Source organism: Myotis nattereri, assembly GCF_964212035.1.
Source record: "Myotis nattereri genome assembly, chromosome: 1".
Classification (NCBI taxonomy): domain Eukaryota; kingdom Metazoa; phylum Chordata; class Mammalia; order Chiroptera; family Vespertilionidae; genus Myotis; species Myotis nattereri.
This window is the reverse complement of record NC_138075.1, coordinates 129,627,930-129,642,662: the sequence shown is the minus strand read 5'-3', so window position 1 is coordinate 129,642,662 and position 14,733 is coordinate 129,627,930. Positions and strand designations below refer to the sequence as shown.

The 14,733-nt window shown below is 43.5% G+C and overlaps 1 protein-coding gene across 1 annotated transcript in view; it reads right to left on the bottom strand.

Annotated features, from left to right (window-relative positions):
* Positions 1-11,770, bottom strand: part of LOC308529085 (uncharacterized protein) — a gene marked incomplete at its 3' end in the record, with an annotated part of 81,250 nt that extends 69,480 nt beyond the window's left edge. The window contains exons 1-3 of the mRNA XM_081105098.1: positions 11,081-11,770; positions 7,963-8,016; positions 7,741-7,849 (exon numbers count right to left, since the gene is read on the bottom strand). The remainder of the gene's footprint in view (positions 1-7,740; positions 7,850-7,962; positions 8,017-11,080) is intronic.
* Positions 11,771-14,733: the final 2,963 nt, after the last annotated feature.

Here is a 14,733-nt window from a genome sequence, read left to right as displayed (position 1 = left end):
CCACCTGATGGGCCGTCCTCTGTGCGTGACAGGGGGCAGCGCCTCAACCCCCTGATGGGCCCTGCTCTGTGGGTGACAGGGGAGAGCTCCCTAACTCCCTGATCAACCCTTCTCTGTGAGTGACAGGGTACGGATCCCCAGGTCGTTATCTCCCGAGGGGTCCCAGATTGTGAGAGGGCACAGGCCGGGCTGAGGGACACCCCTCCCCGCGAGTGCACAAATTTTTGTGCACCGGGCGTCTAGTCTAATCTAATAAAAGACAAACATGCAAAATGACCGTACCTTCCCTACACCTTAAGCCACACCCACCAGCCAATCAGGGCGACTATATGCAAATTAACCCAACCAAGATGGCGGCTGGCAGCCACGGAGCTGAAGCGAACAGGAGGCTTGGTGGCTCCAGTGATGGAGGAAGCCAAGCTTCCCGCTGACTCTGAGCTCCACTGAAGGCAACAAAGTTTCAATTATAGAAGGTAAATAAATCCCAGAATTAAAAAGAAAAAGAAAAAAATGAGAGGCTGGGAGCTTCCATTGCCAGAGGACTTGGCCAGCCTGAAAACGGCCCTCAGCCCCTCACCCATGCTGGTCAGGCACCCAAGTGGGGACCCCCACCCTGATCCGGGACACCCTTCAGGGCCAACCAGCCTGCCCCCACCCGTGCACCAGGCCTCTATCCTATATAATAAAAGGGTAATATGCAAATTGATCCTAATAGCAGAAAGACTGGGAATGACTGGTCACTATGACACACACTGACCACCAGGGGGCAGATGCTCAATGCATGAGCTGCTTCCTGGTGGTCAGTGCGCTCCCACAGGGGGAGCTCTGCTCAGCCACAAGCCAGGCTGATGGCTGCCAATACAGCGGTGGTGGTAGGAGCCTCTCCCGCCTCCTCAGCAGCGCTAAGGATGTCCGACTGCAGCTTAGGCCTACTCCCCGCTGGCCAGTGGACATCTCCCGAGGGCTGCCGGGCTGCCAGAGTGATGTCTGACTGCCAGCTTAGGCCCAATTCCCCAGGGAGTGGGCCTAAAGCAGCAGGGGGTCATCCCCAAGGGGTCCCAGACTGCGAGAGGGCACATGCCAGGCTGAGGGACAACCACCCCCACCTGCTGAGTGCACAAATTTTTGTGCACCAGGCCTCGAGTTCTATATAAGAAAAAGCTAATATGCTAATTAGACCAAACAGCAGAACGACCATCCAGACGACCATCCGGACAACCATCCGGACAGGCCGGACTGCGAGGGCCAAGCCCCTTGCACAACTTTTGTGCATCAGGCCTCTAGTCAGATTATATAGTAAGACTCTAGAATTCTGTGCCAAAAAACTTCACTTGAGCCTAAGGTGCTAACTAATAGGACATGTTTCTTATAGATAAAAATACAAATTTGAGACACTGCAAGAAGAATCCTTTGGCAACTTAGCCAGAAGTATCTCCTTCCATGTGGCCTGTAGGAAAAGCCTAGAATGCAGGTATATTCTCATCTGTACTGAGTGAAGTCCTAAGCTGGATTGTACAGCGTACTGCTAGAAATAATGAAATTCTTAAATTGGAATGAATCTTTCTCAGAAGTGGAAATATCACTGATCTGGATTCTGTGCGTTTGGTTTTTTAATGCAGAACTTCTTTGATTAAACCCAGGAATGTATAGGTTGGTCAGTCTTCACATTTTCGATCATGTATATACTTTGCGATTTCAACTGAAGTTCTTAATGATCCGCGTGTTTGGCCCTTCCCTTCCCTTCCCTTCCCTTCCCTTCCCTTCCCTTCCCTTCCCTTGCCTTGCCTTGCCTTGCCTTCCCTTCCCTTCCCTTCCCTTCCCTTCCCTTCCCTTCCCTTCCCTTCCCTTCCCTTCCCTTCCTCTTTCCTTTCCTTTCCTTTCCTTTCCTTTCCTTTCCTTTCCTTTCCTTTCCTTTTCCTTTCCTTTTCCTTTTCCTTTTCCTTCTCCTTTCCTTCTCCTTTCCTTTTCCTTTCCTTTTCCTTTCCTTTCCTTTCCTTCTTTTCTTTCCTTTTCTTTCCTCTTTTCTTTTCTTTCATTTTCTTTTCCTTTCCTGCCCCTTTCCTTCCCTTTCCTTTCCTTTTCTGAGCTCATTTTAATGTAGGGTCATTGAACTTTCTAGAACGCCCCTCACAACTTCCCCCAAATCTTGGAAATATCATGAGAGGTGTGTGCGCGCGCGAGCGTGTGTGTTGGTGTCCACACGGGTGCACAGAGAACGTGGGTTCACCCTTTAGGTTGCTCTCTCATTTTATTTCCTCTTCAGAGCAGTCCTATGGTGGACAGGACGGGTGATGTTACCATTTTGTACTGAAAATACCTATGCCTAAAAGAGCTCTATAATTTATATTTTTAGAATAAAGAAACTTTAGAATATTCAGTTATTTTGAATCACAATGGAAAATCTCTGTGATGTGTATATAGTGTGGGTGGGGGACAGCTAAATTTTCTTAGACTGACAGGCTCAGTAAATCTGACTGTCAATTTTAATTTAGCTGTAGACTGGCCAAAAAGAAGAAAACATTATGATAAAGGAAAGTCATGAACAGAGAAAACAGGAAACAATGAAGAGTTTTTAAATTCAAGGTCTAGCAGCTAAGAATATGATGACTAGCTTTTCATTCGTGTATTAAAAATGTCTAGGTTGTCTAAAAAAATATTTTCAGAGTATGGACGCTTCTCATTTTGCTGTTGCCCAGATTGGTATTTAAGTATATGAATTAAAAACGTAGTCTGTACTTAAAAAAACAACAAAAAAGAAATCCCTAGATGAAAGACTTGAATGGACATCATAAAAGACATACCAGTGGCTAAAAAACACATGAAAGAGGGGAAACCAAGATGGCGGCATAGGTTAAAGCCGGAGTTTGGTGCCTCAAACAACCACTTCAAAAATACAACTAAAAGACGGAATGGACATCATCCAGAACCACAGGAAGGCTGGCTGAGTGGAAGTTCTACAACTAGGAGGAAAGAGAATAGCATACCGAGACTCAGAGGAGGCGCAGGGCTGAAGTAAAATACTAAGGTGCGGAGTGCATGCAGAGCGGGCTGGCACAGCTGAGGGCGCGGTTGTCTGTTTCAATTGGGAGGGAGTTTCAGATTCTGAGCTCCAGATCCGGGCGAGTCTCTAGGGACCCAGACTCAAACGGGAGAAGCGGGACTGTCTGGCTTCGGTCGGAACTCGAAGGCAGCTTTCTCTCCGAGGTTTGCAGCGGTTGCTGGGACTCTGAGAGGCAGAGTCCCTGCGGACGGGACTGAGAGCAGACATAACTGCTCGCTCCGCCCGCCCTCTTGATCCCCTGGGACCCGCCCTGCCCAAGCCCTGCACAGAGGCATTTGCCGGATAGCCTCAGGCAAAAGTTAGATTAGCATGGCCCTAGAAATCCAGCACAGAAGTTCGCCCACTGCAGACACAGCTGATTCTCATAGCCAGTTGGCCTGGAGGTCAAATCACCCCCAGTATTACCGACAACAATCAAGGCTTAACTACAACAAGACTGCGTACAAAGACCACAAGGGGGTGCACCAAGAAAGCATAAAAAAATGCGGAGACAAAGAAACATGACAGAAATGGAGGATACAGAGTTCAAAACGGCACTTTTAAGGTCTTTCAATAATTTTCTAGAAACTGCCGATAAACTTAATGAGATCTACAAGAACTCAAATGAGACCCTCAATGTTGTGATAAAGAACCAACTAGAAATTAAGCATACACTGACTGAAATAAAGAATATTATACAGACACCCAACAGCAGACCAGAGGAGAGCAAGAATCAAGTCAATGATTTGAAATGCGAAGCAAAAAACACCCAACCGGAAAAGCAAAATGAAAGAAGAATCCGAAAAAACGAAGATAGTGTAAGGAGCCTCTGGGACAGCTTCAAGCGTACCAATGTCAGAATTATAGGGGTGCCAGAAGATGAGAGAGAGCAAGATATTGAAAACCTATTTGAAGAAATAATGACAGAAAACTTCCCCCACCTGGTGAAAGAAATAGACTTGCAGGTCCAGGAAGTGCAGAGAACCCCAAACAAAAGGAATCCAAAGAGGACCACACCAAGACACACCATAATTAAAATGCCAAGAGCAAAAGACAAAGAGAGAATCTTAAAAGCAGCAAGAGAAAGAAACTCAGTTACCTACAAGGGAATACCCATACGACTGTCAGATGATTGCTCAACAGAAACTTTGCAGGCCAGAAGGGAGTGGCAAGAAATATTCAAAGTGATAAATTCCAAGAACCTACAACCAAGATTACTTTATCCAGCAAAGCTATCATTCAGAATTGAAGGTCAGATACAGAGCTTCACTGATAAGGAAAAGCTAAAGGAGTTCATCACCACCAAACCAGTATTATATGAAATGCTTAAAGGTATCCTTTAAGAAGAGGAAGAAGAAGAAAAAGGTAAAGATACAAATTATGAACAACAAATATGCATCTATCAACAAGTGAATCTAAGAATCAAGTGAACAAATAATCTGATGAACAGAATGAACTGGTGATTATAATAGAATCAGGGACATAGAAAGGGAATGGACTGACTATTCTTGGGGGGGGGGGCGGGGAGGGGTGTGGGAGATGCGGGAAGAGATTGGACAAAAATTGTGCACCTATGGATGAGGACAGTGGGTGGGGAGTGAGGGCGGAGGGTGGGGCGGGAACTGGGAGGAGGGGAGTTATGGGGGGGAAAAAGAGGAACAAATGTAATAATCTGAACAATAAAGATATAATTAAAAAAATAATAATAAAACAGAAAAAAAAAACACATGAAAGAAACACCCAACATCATCAGTCATTAGGGAAATATAAATCAAAACCATAATGAGATACTCTCTAGGATGTCTATAATAACAAAGACATGTAACAATAAGAATTGTTGGCAAGAATGTGGAGAAATTAGAATCCTTATACATTGCTAATGGGAATATAAAATGATACAGTCACTTTAGGAAATAGGTTGGCTATGTTTTAAAGGTTAAACATAAGCTGACCATATAAGAAACCTATCCAAGAAGAGTGAAAACTTATGTCCACACAAGTTTGCTTGGATGAGCAAGTTCATTTGTCACACTAACCAAAACCTGCCAACAATCCAAATATCATCCACAGGTGAATAAGAAAAATGTGGCATATTCATAAAATGCCACACTATTCAGCTTTTAAAAGAAATAGAATATGGATGAACCTCAAAAACATCATGGACAAAGCAGACACAAAAACTGCATATTATATGATCTCTTTTATGAAATGTCCAGAAAGGCAAATTCATAAACACAGCAAGCACATCAGTAGTTGTCTGGTGTTTCCATGGAAGCACGCACTGACTTCACATGGGTGTGAGGGAAACTTTTGGGTAATAGAAAACGTTCTAAAACTGGACTGCTGCTGTGAAATGACTTATTTATTGAGAATTGGTAACCTGTATATTCACAGTGGGTGGATTTATGGCAGGCACTGTAAGTTATTGCTATACTACCACAGACGTGTCAAAGGTGCCAGAGTAAGGGAAAAAGGGAATCAATTCTGCCGGTGTAACTGGGGCAGAGAGGGACAGTGAGGCAGAAAGGATCACACAGATTTATTTCTTTAGCAAATATTTATTGTCTACTTTGTTCTAGGTGCCTAAAATTAATATTAAAGCATGGGGTGGTTCACCAGGAGAGGAGGGAAGGGCACTGACGCGCAGCACCCAGGATGTGCCATCGCAGGACTAGGGATGTGGTCCCAGTGTTCAGGGAGCCCGACTGCTGGGGGTACACAGAAGGATGACCGGGGATGGATGGCCATGAAAAGGTCAAGGTGAAAAATCATAAGTGACATTCACTGTTTCATTTAATTATTTGTAAGACATAGGTATTTTCAATGGTATAGATGAAACTGAGGTTATAGAAAGCATTTGCCTTCCCAAAATGAGTCCTGTAACAGTATCTACTGATTGTGGTGGTTATGGGAGTCACAGTGCCTGGCACGTACTAAGTGCTGTAAAAACATTTGCCATTATTTTTATTATTACTATGACGGTGTCATAGGGTCTGTTTATTAAATTTTACAGACTACCCAGAAAGCTATCCATCCACAATGAATCAAGAGATATAAAAAAGATGTGCCTTCTTCTTTTGCAGGAACAATACATGGGGTGCGTTGCTCACCCTCACGGCATGGACTCAGACACTGCAGCTCTCTCTTTTCCAGTAATACCTTTATAGCCCTTTCTTGAACTGTCTAAAGCTCTCTTCCTTAGGACACCAATTTCACAGTGCAGACAAAGGGGGGACTGCCCTGGCTGGTTTGGCTCAGTACATAGAGCGTCAGCCTGGGGACTGTAGGGTCCCAGGTTTGATTCCAGTCAAGGGCACATGTCTGGGTTGCGGGCTCAATCCCCAGTAGGGGGCATGCAGGAGGCAGCCGATCCATGATTCTCTCTCATCATTGATGTTTCTATCTCTTTCCCTTCCTCTCTGAAGTCAATAAAAATATATTAAAAACAATAATAACAGGGGTTTCCATGAAGATTAAACAAGTTAACTCAGAAGGCATAGACTGCCCAAACTGTGAAAACCTCAAAGGTCTGCAGGACTGGCTTTCGACGACTCCTGAGAGAGGACCTCAGCGAGAACCTGAGCCCTTGGACTATCCTGCGGAGAAGAGGGATTTGTCTGCTAGAGGCTCTGGGCCATGCACCAGACCATGCACGCCAGCAATGTGAGTTGTGGAGCATGCCTGTTTTCCTAGGCCAGAGGTCTCGGTTTGATCGCTGTGGGGCTGGAGTTTGAGTTGCTGAGGTCAGCCTCATGGGCACTGCACATCCATGCAATAAGACACCCCAATAGAAACCCTGGACACCAAGGCTCAGGTGAGCTTCCATGGTTTGCAACACTTTGCATGTGTGGCCACACACTGTCACTGGGTGAATTAAGGGCATTCCCATGCAACTCAACTGGAAAGGAATATGTTAAAGTTTGTGGCTGGTTTCTCCTGGGCCTCACCTTAGGCATCTTTCCCTTTGCTCATCGTTGACTGTACCCTCACCGTAACCGTGACGAGAGAAGCTTTTTTAAAGTTTTGTGAATATCTCTAGGGCATCATCAAGCCTGAAGGTGATCTTGGGGGACCCATGAGGGAAAGTGCTCACAACAGCACCTGGCATCTAATGAGCATTCTACAGGGAGTTCTTATTGCCAAGTGCAGAGAAGCCATTTAAAAGACCTGAGATAGCTAGACAGTGCTATTATTTGTGTCAATCTCTTATCTCAATTTTCTTTTCATTTTCTAAAACATATATTTTTTATTGATTTCAGAGAGGAAGGAAGAGAGATGGAGAGATAGAAACATCAATGATGACAGAGAATCATTGGCTGCCTCCTGCACATCCCCTATGGGAGGGGGAGGGGGGAATCAAGCCTGCAACCCAGGCATGTGCCCCTGGCTGGAATCGAACCTGGGACCCATTAGTCCTCAGGCTGATGCTCTATCCACTGAGCCAAACTGGCCAGGGCTCTTATCTCAATTTTCACAGCAGGTTGGGGCTGAGATGATAAACAAGCGCATGCCTGTTCTTTCACCTTGAGCCTGAAGCACACTGGGCTTCATGGCAATGCTTGCGTCAGTTCCCAGCGTGTTCTGCTCTAGCCAGTGAATGAGACTAAGTAAATGAAGGTCTATTTAACAGACAATAGCTGACAGCAATCAGACTGGAAATGGCAACAAACACAGCGGAAATCTCACAATATCATGCCCACCTTTACTTCCTTTATGTTCGGAAGTGATGCATTCAGAAGTTCCTCAGTTAATCTCTTCCAACTGGCAGCTTTACCAAGATCAGAATGAATGATGAACTTTTCATAAATTCTAAAACATATTTTAAAAAATGTACTGATAGTTACAAAGTTAAATAAAAAGATCTACAAAAATACATATATTTTGAATATGTACATAGACTCATACATATAAAACTGACTTACCCTTCTATTGTCTTTTCTACTTTGTGACTGCTGACATCCAAGAAACGATGAAATCTAGAAGACAAAATGCAATTCTTACATCAATCCTGTCCTCTAGCTAAGCAGACCGGTATCACTGCCCTCCATGTCTCCGAACACCCTGCATTCAGCTGCACTCAGCAGTGCACCTCTCTCGCTTTTTCACCTCCGCCATCCGAGCAAACAGCCACACATCTCCGAGAGTGCTCAAGTAGCCTTTCAGAATGCAGGCCATCCCAAGCCACCCCCACCCTGTCCTCTGGATCCTCTGTCTTCCCATAATGCCCAGTATTTAAGCCCAGCATAGCACATCCTATACTGTTCCGAATTTTTTTATGCTATAATGAAGCACAGGGAAGAGTCGGGATCCCCTCTCTTAATTCATAAAATGAAATACAAAGGAAACCAAGTATACTGAAATACAGTTGTGAAGTATTTTTAAAAGTTTGTGATAAGTAAGAAACATTCCTTTTTAAAGCATTAAGTAAGATCTAGCAGTGGGTCCATAACTACCATTAAAGTGAGATATAAATAATATTAGAAATATCTGCAACTATAATAGGATGTGAAATGTGATTTCTAATAGTGACACACTCATAGGTAAGCTAATATTGTTTGTTGCTTTCATTCATAATTGAAAGAAATGCTACTTTTCAGTTAAAGGTTAGTGTGAACTTTTTCTTGTCCAAATTTAGAACCTGAATTCTATCCTCAGGCCCTCATGTTAAGAACCCCTATCCTCATCATATATAATGAGCTTTCATTTCTTTCTTCCTTAAGGACAGGCACTACATTTCACCTCTCTCTGAAGTTCTAGGGCCTACAACATGGCCACAATTTTAAAAAAGCAAATGCAAATTGGTCATATTTCTGATGGATTAAAGCATCATAAAATGACTAGAGGCCCAGTGCACAGATTCATGCACTTTGAAAGGAAATAAATTAGAAGGTGACCGGAGGGGTGAGAAGGGTTGGACACGCCCTGGAGCCAATCTCCCGTGGTCCCTTTCCGGCTGGCCACACCTGGGGCCATGGCTCAAAGAGCGTCTGCAGAGTGAGCAGGGTCCCTTCGGCAGGTGGGGTCCCTTGGCCTGGCCTGTGGGGATTGAGCCAGAACTGGCAGTCAGACATCCCCCGAGGGGTCCTGGAGTGTAAGATGGCACTCTGCAAAGTTGCTGTCGCTTGGCAGCTCCTGCGTTGAGCATCTGCTCCCTGGTGGTCAGTGTGCATCATACCTGCCAGCTAGTTGGCCGGTTGCTTAGCCTTTTATATATACAGACAGTGTAGCTCACTGGCTCTTGTTTTCCACTTTTTTAGTATCAAAGCCAACAATCTGAACTTTGAAGTTAATTGCACTACTAAATAACATTAATTCTATCCCCTAAATGGCTGACTCGAACACTAATTCACCTATTATAATTTAGTTGCTTACTGTATAAAAGGAGGTAGTAACTTCTTAGTCCTTTCCCAACTCTAAAATGATGTCATCCATCTACTTACTGCCATTTAGAAAGATTAATAGAAAAATTATTTTAAATACACATTTTAGTTTCTGTCCTTGCAGTGTTATTTACAGTAGCAAAGATATGGAAGCAACCCAAGTGCCCATGGGTAGATGATTAGAGAAAGATGTAGCACATATATACAATGGAATATTACTCGGCAGTAAAAAAGAATGAAATCTTGCCCTGTCCAGGTAGCTTGGTTAGTTAGAGTAAGGTAGTGAGTTCAATCTCTGATCACATATAAGAAGCAACCAGCAAATGCATAAACACGTGGGTCAACAAATCAATGTTTCTCTCTCTCTCTTAAAAAGAAATCAATAAAATAAAATAATGAAATCTTACCACTTGTAACAATAGCAATGGACTTAGAATGTATTATGCAAAGTGAAAAAGTCAGACAGAGAAAGACAAATACCATAAGATTTCACTTATCTTCGGAATCTAAAGAGCAAAATGAACAAATAAAATAGAAACAAACTCAGACAGAAAACAAACTGATGTTTGCCAGAGGGGGATTGGGTGAAAAAGGTGAAAGGGATTAAGAAGCACAAATTGGCAGCTATGAAATAGTCACAGGGATGTAAAGTACAGCATAGGAATCCTATATAATAAAAGGGTAATAAGCAAATCAACCGAATGACCGGTTGCTATTACGTGCACTGTCCACCAGGGGCAGATGCTCAATGCAGGAGCCGGGCTCATGGCTTCAGGTTTAGAGATGGTGGCGGGAGCCTCTCTGCCTCCCCGCATCCCCTGAGGCCCCCGGGCTGGGAGAGGGCGGAGGTCCGCTGCGGACCCGGGAGTCGGCCTCTAGTCTAGTCAACACCATTGTAATAACTATGCATGCTGCCAGGTGGGCACTAAACTGACGGGGAGATCACTTTGGAAATTACACAAATACCTAACCACTTCTAGTATGCTGTACACTTGAAACTAACAATATTGAATGTCACCGGTAATTGAAAAATAAAAATAAGTGGGGGGAGGAAGAAGAGGGAATAAATGGTGACGGAAGGAGACTTGACTTGAGGTGGTGTGTTATAGAATTGTACACCTGAAACCTACATTATTTTACTAACGAATGTCACCCCAATAAGCTCAATAAAAATAAAAAAAAGAAAAGCAAAAAATAATTCATTCAATCTGTAAGAAAAACATTCTGTTAAGTTACATCTAAGAACTGAGTTTATTATTTTAGAAACTTGGCGGGCTTTGACCTCGCTGTCTATTCTCATTGTAAACTAAGTAGGAACTTCATGTATGATCATTAAGGTTGAAACTCAAGATCACTGATTTTGAAAAACTGTTCAGTATTCAAGATTTCTACTGAAATTAAACCGGTATAATATTAATACCGACTAACATTCTTTTAGTAATAAAATTCCGTTACAGATAATAATCCCAGCAGGACTGTCTAATGTACATCTTCCATAAAGGAAATAGGAGCGCTGGCAAGGAGTGTAAACTGGGCGCATCTGAACCGGTATGGGAAGCCCGGGAGGCGGCGCCGCTCCTGTGCGCGGGAACCTTTCCGGGTGCTGGGATAGGACGCGGACAAAGCCGCCCGCCCTCCTTCCCCGGCCCGCGCCCCACACCTGAAGTGGGACCAGGAGAAGCGCAGGCAGAGCTGGAAGTTGGGGTCCACGTGGTCCCGGAGGCCCGCCACGTGGCGCACGAGCTCCCGCACGTCGCGCTCCAGCTGCGGGTTGAGCCTGCACCAGGACGGCTCTGGCCGCGCCCAGTTTCTCGGCTCCCCGGTGCCAAGTACCCTCGGGGGTGGCACTCGTTCTCGCGAGAGTTCTCTCCGCCACCGCATTCCACGTTAGAGGCCGCTTTCGCGAGAGTTCGTGCCCCACTGCGTGCGGTGTGGGAAAAGGCTGAGGTTGCTCTCGCGATAGGCGGGCCTGTCCTCGCTGGCGGCTGCAGGGTGTGTGTTCCAGTCTCCCCGCGTCCAGTTAGGAGCGTCCGCGGGGAGGTCGCCGCTTTTGTCCATCGGATGAAGCCAGTCCCTGGGTGACCGTGGTGGGTTTCACTGCTGCTGCTTTGAGAGCCGCTGGTTAGTTGTCATTCAGTGTCCTCCACCTGCCTCCTCAGGCGCCTTGGCGTGCAGCTATGGAATAGTCACCGGGATGTAAAGTACAGCATGGGGTCCTATATAATATTCCTACATAATAAAAGGCCAGTTTGCGAGGTGCCCTCTCCCAGCGTTTTCCCCTGGAGGGGACATTCCCTCCGCGGGATCGCGGCACCTCAGCCAGCGTGGCGGCGCCCAGCGCTGCGCCTCCTGGTGGCCAGAGAGGGTCTTATTCACCCTGAGCCAAAGCTGTCGTCTTTGCTGTTCGCAATTAAAACTGTACCTTTAAATTTTGTTAATGATTGCGCATAACCGTTCTGAAACCTATGACATTGACCTTTATTTTTTCTTTCAGGGAACTAGGTTTTCGTGTGGTTTATTACACTGCACTCCTGTAGTTATGTGACAAGATAAAAATCCCAAGACAATCTAAAAACCCAGCATGTAAAACTCAAAGGCTAACTGGCCAAATAAGGTTTAAGTTTATGTGGGCTGCAAAAAAACAAAAGCTTCATTTTTCATAGAAACATAGGTTTAATTCGAAAAGTATGCTGTACAAACGAAAAGAACAAGAGCAATGATAAAATTAATGTTTTTTTCCTGACGCTTGGCATCTCTTCTCTGCTACTCTCTTTCCTACTTCGGGGAAATCTTGTTCGCAGTGATCACTTTCAAAACTGACCCCAGGTGAGCGTCAGTAATTCTGGATCTGACAGGAGACGTATTTCTTTTCATAATTGCAATAACTGCTCACACCGATAAGTAGTTCCAAACATGGAAATAATTTCATATGCGAATTTTAGAGTATTTTCACACCTGGCAGGTAAATATTTGTAAAATTCAGGCATACCAACTTCACTGAATTTTGCCTTCAAATCTGAATCACACTGGATTTCAATGATCTCCATTTGCATTTGATTAGGTACTGATTCTATATTGAAAAAATCGAAGAAAACTTGTCTTCCAAATATTTAAAATTTGCAAATCTTGTTTAAAATTCAGTTCTAGGACAAAACTTTTTTTCTGCGTATTTTTGATACGATGTGGTTTCACCTAAACTTAATTTGTTCAGGTTGCAGGTCAGAAAGTGTGTTAAATCTTCCTTTTTCAACTGCTTTCCCCAAAGAACTAGCTTACATCTGAATGCTTTGACTTGGTCACACATATTTGTAATAATCTGATCTTTTCCTTGCAGTTTTAAGTTTGATTTGTGTGTTTTATATCATCCATGAAGGATAAATCTTGCGACCATATAGTGTCAAAAAACAGGCTTGTGTCTTGATTTTTAGTTATTAAGGACTGATATGTTCCTTCTTTCAAGTCCCAGAATTGCGTAAGAACCTTGGAGCAGGATAGCCACCCTACCTCAGCATAGTAGGACAAGCCGAATATTCACTAATTCACTTAGGAAAGTGGAGAACTGTCCCTGATTTAAACTTCGAGATCTTATGAAATTGATAATTTTTTGATAGGTGTCATCACATTTTCCATGTTTATTATCTTCATCCATAATAAATCTTTTACGGTTATTTTATTTTTTATTTTTTTAAATTGTTTTATTGCTTAAAGTATTACGGAGAGTATTATATATGTCCCCTTTGTTTTTCCCGCCCTTGACAATCCCCTGGCCTCCCCTACCCCCCAGTGTCGTATGTCCATTGGTGATGCTTATATGCATGCATACAAGTCCTTCCGTTGATCTCTTACCCACCCCACCTGCCCCCAACCCTCCCCGGCCTTCCCACTGTAGTTTGACAGTCTGTTCGAGGCTGCTCTGCCTCTGTATCTATTTTTGTTCATAAGTTTATAATGGTCTTTATTATCCATAAATGAGTGAGATCATGTAGTATTTATCCTTCATTGACTGGCTTACTTCACATAATGCTCTTGGCAATAATGCTCTCCAGTTCCATCCATGCTGTTGCAAATGGTAAGAATTCCTTCTTTTTTACAACAGCATAGTATTCCATCGTGTAGATGTACCACAGTTTTCTAATCCATTCATCTGCTGATGGGCACTTAGGCTGTTTCCAGATCTTAGCTATGGTGAATTGTGCTGCTATGAACATAGGGGTGCATATATCCTTTCTGGTTGGTGTTTCTACTTTCTTGGGATATGTTCCTAGAAGTGGGATCACTGGGTCAAATGGGAGTTCCATTTTTAACTTTTTGAGGAAACTCCATACTGTCTTCCACAGTGGCTGCACCAGTCTTCATTCCCACCAGCAGTGCACGAGTGTTCCTTTTTCTCCACATCCTCTCCAGCATTTGTTGTTTGTTGATTTGTTGATGATAGCCAGTCTGACAGGTGTGAGATGGTACCTCATTATTGTTTTGATTTGCATCTCTCGGATGATTAGTGACTTTGAGCATGTTTTCATATGTCTCTTGGCTTTCTGAATGTCCTCTTTAGAAAAGTGTCTATTTACGTCTTTTGCCCATTTTTTGATTGGATTGTTTATCTTCCTTTTGTTAAGTTGTATGAGTTCCCTATAAATGTTGGAGATTAAACCCTTATCGGTGATAACATTGGCAAATATGTTCTCTCATGCAGTGGGCTTTCTTGTTGTTTTGTTGATGGTCTCTTTTGCTGTGCAGAAGCTTTTATTTTGATGTAGCCCCATTTGTTTATTTTTCTTTAGTTTCCAATGTCCTAGGAGATGTATCGGTGAAGAAATTGCTTCGGCATATGTCTGAGATTTTGTTGCCCTATAATACTTTTATGTTTTCCCGTCTTTATCCATTTTGAGTTTATTTTTGTGTATGGTGTAAGTTGGTGGTCTAGTTTCATTTTTTTGCATGTATCTGTCTATCTTCCAAACACTATTTATTGAAGAGACTGTCTTGACTCCTTTGTCAAATATTAATTGAGCATATTGGTTCAGGCCGATTTCTGGGCTGTCTATTCTATTCCATTGATCTATATGTCTGTTCTTGTGCCAATACGAGGCAGTTTTGAGAAAAGTGGCTTTGTAATACAGCTTGATATCTGGTATTGAGATCCCACCTACTTTGTTCTTTCTCAGGATCGCTGCAGCTATTCAGGGTCTTTTTTTATTCCAGATGAATTTTTGGAGAGTTCATTCTAGGTCTGTGAAATATGCCATTGGTATTTTAATGGGAAGTGCATGGAATTTATAGATTGCTTTGGGTAGTATGGACATTTTAATGATG